The sequence below is a fragment of the Gorilla gorilla genome, chromosome 13, assembly GCF_029281585.2.
Source record: "Gorilla gorilla gorilla isolate KB3781 chromosome 13, NHGRI_mGorGor1-v2.1_pri, whole genome shotgun sequence".
In the NCBI taxonomy this organism is placed as follows: Eukaryota; Metazoa; Chordata; class Mammalia; order Primates; family Hominidae; genus Gorilla; species Gorilla gorilla.
The window spans coordinates 71,887,334-71,891,827 of NC_073237.2; the positions used below are offsets into that span (position 1 = coordinate 71,887,334).

Sequence of the window (4,494 nt, forward strand, 5' to 3'; positions counted from 1 at the left end):
TCTTTCAAAGTGAAGAAATAAGACTTTCTTAGACAAACAAGAATTGAGGAAAGTTTTTGCTAGTAAATCTGCCTTACAAGAAATGCTAAAAAGAAGTTCTGTAGAGAGAAATAAAAGTATATATGTCAGAAGCTTGAATAGTCATGAAGACAGGAAGAGCATCAAAGAAGGAACATGTGAAGATAAAATAACTTTTTTATTCTTAATTGAGTTAACAGATAACAGTTTATTTAAAATAATAAGAGCAACAATGTATTTGATTACATGTTCTTACTTATATACGCTTATGATTATATTTGTTTATGTGTAAGTGAAATGAATGACAACAATGATACCAGGGGTGAGGGGGGTAATGAGGATGATTTCATTACTGTAGGTAAGTACATTGCCCTTAAAGTAGTGTAGTGTTATTTGAAAATATATTTGAATTAGTAGTAAATTTATATTGCAAACTCAAGGGCAGACATTAAAAAGGTGAGAAAACAGAAGTGTAACTGATATGTTAAAAAAAAGGAGAGAAGGTCAAGCATGGTGGCTCATGCCTGTAGTCCCAGCACTTTCAGAGGCCTAGGTGGGTGGATTGCTTGAGCCCAGAAGTTTGAGACCGGCTTGGGCAACCCTCGCAAACCCTGTCTCAACAAAAAAAATTAAAAATTAGCTGAGCATGATGGTGCACACTTGTAGTTCCAGTTACTCAGGAGGCTGAGGTGAGAATATTGTTTGAACCAGGAGTTCAAGGCTACAGTGAGCCAGATCATACCACTGCACTCCATCCTGGGTGACAGAGCTAGATCCCATCTCAAAAATTAAAAAAAAAACATAGAGAAAAAATAATCATATAAAATGCTTACTGAAAACCACAAAAGGCAGAAAGAGTAGAAGACAAAAATAGGAACAAAAAACAAGGATAGCAAATAGAAAACAGTAACAAATATAGTAGATATTAATCCAACTATATCAATAATCACTGGTCTAGATGCACCAATCAAAAGAGAATGCCAGAGGGGATCAAAAAACAAGAGCCAAATGTATGTTGCCCACGAGACACATAGAATAAAAGTAAAAGGTTTAATCCTTTTTGGGTTCATAAGTGTGATGACTGGGTTTTTTACACTCATGTGTGAGATGCACTTCTCTCAAACCTTTTTGCAATGTTGGCATACTATCATACCTGCTTGATGTGGAAAAAAAAGTAAAGGATTTGAGAAAGATATACCATGCTAACACTAATAAAAAGAAAGGGACAGTAGCCATATTAATTTGAGGCACAGCCAATTTTATAGCAAGTAAAATTATCAGGAATAAATGGGGTATTGCATAGTAATATAGGGGGTTAATTCTGTAAGATAATGTAACAATCCTTAATGAGTATACATCCAACAACAGAACATGAAAATACATGAGTCAAAAACTGATAGATTTCAAAGAGAAATAGATTAATTCATTACCTTTAGAGACTTCAACATGCCTCTGTTAAAAATGAATAGATCAAGCAGGTAAAGTACTACTAAGGTCGTAGCTGAATTCAACAACTGGATGTTAATCAACTGGATATAACTTACATCTATAGACTTCTTCATCCCACAACGGCCAGTTACACATTTTCCTCAAGTTTACATGAAACATTTACCAAGATAGACCATATTTTTACCCATAAAACACATTTTAACAAATTTAAAATAATAGAAATTATACAGTGTCTGCTCTCAGACCACAAGAGAAATAAACTAGAAATAAATTTCTTTTTTTTCCAGAAAGACAGCTGGAAAATCCCCCCAAATACTTGGAGATTAAATAATACATTTATAAATAATACATGAGTCAAAGAAGAAATTTTAAGATACATTTTTTAAATTTTTAAGCTGAATGAAAATTAAAACAAAACTTATTAAAAATTTCTGAGATGCAGTGAAAATAGTGCTTAGAGGGAAAGTTATAGCATCAAACATATATACTAGAAAAGAAGAACGATCTAACATCAGTACTCTATGCTTTTACCTTAGGAAACTATAAAGAAAAGAGCAAATTAAATTCAAAGTAAGCATAAAAAAGAAATGCTAAAACTTAGAACAGAAATTAATAAAATTTTAAATAGAAAATTAATAGAGAAAGCCAACAGGACCAAAACCTGGTTTATTGAAAATATCAATAAAATTAATAAGCCTCCATCCAGGCTAACTAAGAAAAAAAGAGAGAGGATACAGATTAAGAGAAAGAAAAGAGAGACTATCACTATGGATTCCATGACATTGAAAGGAAAAGAAAAGAATATTATGAACAACTGTATGCCCATAAATTTGATAACCTATTAGATGAAATGCAACAATTCCTTGATAGACAAAATCTGCCAAAACTCACACAAGAAGAAATAGATTATCTGAATAGACATATGTCTATTAAAGAAATTAAATCAATGATTAATAATCTTTCAAAACAGAGACCACTGGGTCTAGATGGGTTCACTGGTAAATTCTACCAAACCTTTAAAGGAGAAATTATACCAATCTGCAATCTCCTTCAGAAGATAGAAGAAGAAGGAATACTTTCTAATCCATTCTATGAGGCCAACATTGCCCTAATAACAACAAAAAAGAAAAAGACATCAAAAGAAAACTACACACCAATATCTCTCATGAAAATAAATGCAAAGATTCTCAACAAAATATTATCAAGTAGAATCCAAAGATGTATTTTAAAAATTATAAACCACTACCAAGTGGGATTTATTCCAGGTATGCAAGCCTGGTAAAACATTTGAAAATCAGTTAATGTAAGCCATTGTATCAATAGGCTAAAGAAGAAAAAAATATGTGATCATATCGATAGATGCAGAAAAAGCATTTATCAAAATCTAACATCTATTACTGATGATAAAAAAATTTCAGCAAACTAGGAATAACGGGGAACTTCCATAACTTGATTAAAAACACTTAGAAAACATACAGCTAACATTATACTTAATTATAAGAAACTTCAAGCTTTTTCAGTAAGACCAGCAGCAAGGCAAGGATGTCCCTTCTCACACTCCTTTTCAATATCGTACTAGAAGTTCTAGCTGATACAAGAAGACAAGAAAAGGAAATAAAATGTATGCAGTTGGGGAAGGAAGAAATAAAACTGTCTCTGTTTACAGATGACATGATTATTTATTTGGAAAATTAAAAATTAATTCAAAACTCTCTTGGAACTAATAAGTGATTATAGCAAGTTTGCAGGATATAAAGTTAATATACAAAAGTCAATCACTTTTCTACATACCAGTACTGAATAAGTGAAATTTGAAATTAAAAGCACAATAATATTTACATTAGCACCCCCAAAGTTAAATACTTAGATATAAATCTATGACAGTATGTACAAAATCTACATGAGAAACTAAAAAATTTGATGAAAAAAGTCCAAGAAGAACTAATTAAATGGAGAGATATTTCATATTCATGAATAGGAAGGCTGATATCGTCCAGATGTCAATACTTGTCAACTTGATGTATAGGTTCAATGCAATCTTAATGAAAATCCCAGCACATTAATTTGTACATGTAAACAAACTGTAAAGTTTACATGGAAAGGAAAAAAAATCCAGAATAGCCAACACAGCATTGAAGGAGAAGAGCAGAGTTGGATAACTAGTAACTAGTACTACCTGCCTTCAAGACTTATTATTATATAAAGTTACAATAATCAAGAGAGTGTGGTATTGGCAAAAGAAAAGACAAATAGGTCAATGGAACTAAATAGAGAGCCCAGAAATAGACCCATGTAAATGCATTCAACTTATCTTTGACAAAAAAGCAAAGAAAATATAACGGAGAAAAAAAATTCTTTCAGCAAATGATGCTGTAATAGATGGGCACATGAGAGAAGGAAAGGAAAGAGGTGAGGAAAGGGGAGGGGAGGGCAGGGGACAGGAGGGAACAGTCTAGGCACAGACTTTACACACTTCATAAAAATTAACTCAATGGGATCCCAGATCTAAATGTAAAACACAAAACTATAAAACCCCCAGGGGATAACATGGAAGAAAATTCAGATAACCTTGGGGTGGGCAATGGCTTTTTACATATGACACCAAAGACACTATCTATGAAAGAAATAATTGACAAGCTGAACGTGATTAAAATGAAAAATCCCTGCTCTACAAAAGACACTTTCAAGAGAATGAAAAGACAAATTATGAACTGGGAGAAAATATCTGATAAAGAACTGTTATCCAAAATATGCGAAGAACTTTTAAGACCTAACAATAAGAAAACAAACAACTCAATTAAAAAATTGACCAAGGACCTCAACAGATACCTCCCCAAAGAAGACATACAGATGTAAAATAAGCACATGAAAAGATGTTTTGCATTATGTCATCAGGGAAATGAAAATTAAAACAACAGTGAGATACTACTACACACTGATTAGAACAGCCAAAATCCAGAACACTAACACCACCAAATTGTGGTGAGGTTGTGAATAAAGAGGAACACTCATTTATTGCTGGTGGGA

General features: G+C 32.4%; 1 pseudogene; it reads left to right on the forward strand.

Annotated features, from left to right (window-relative positions):
• Positions 1–1,071: 1,071 nt before the first annotated feature.
• On the forward strand, positions 1,072–1,181 carry LOC115935925 (uncharacterized; annotated as a pseudogene).
• Positions 1,182–4,494: the final 3,313 nt, after the last annotated feature.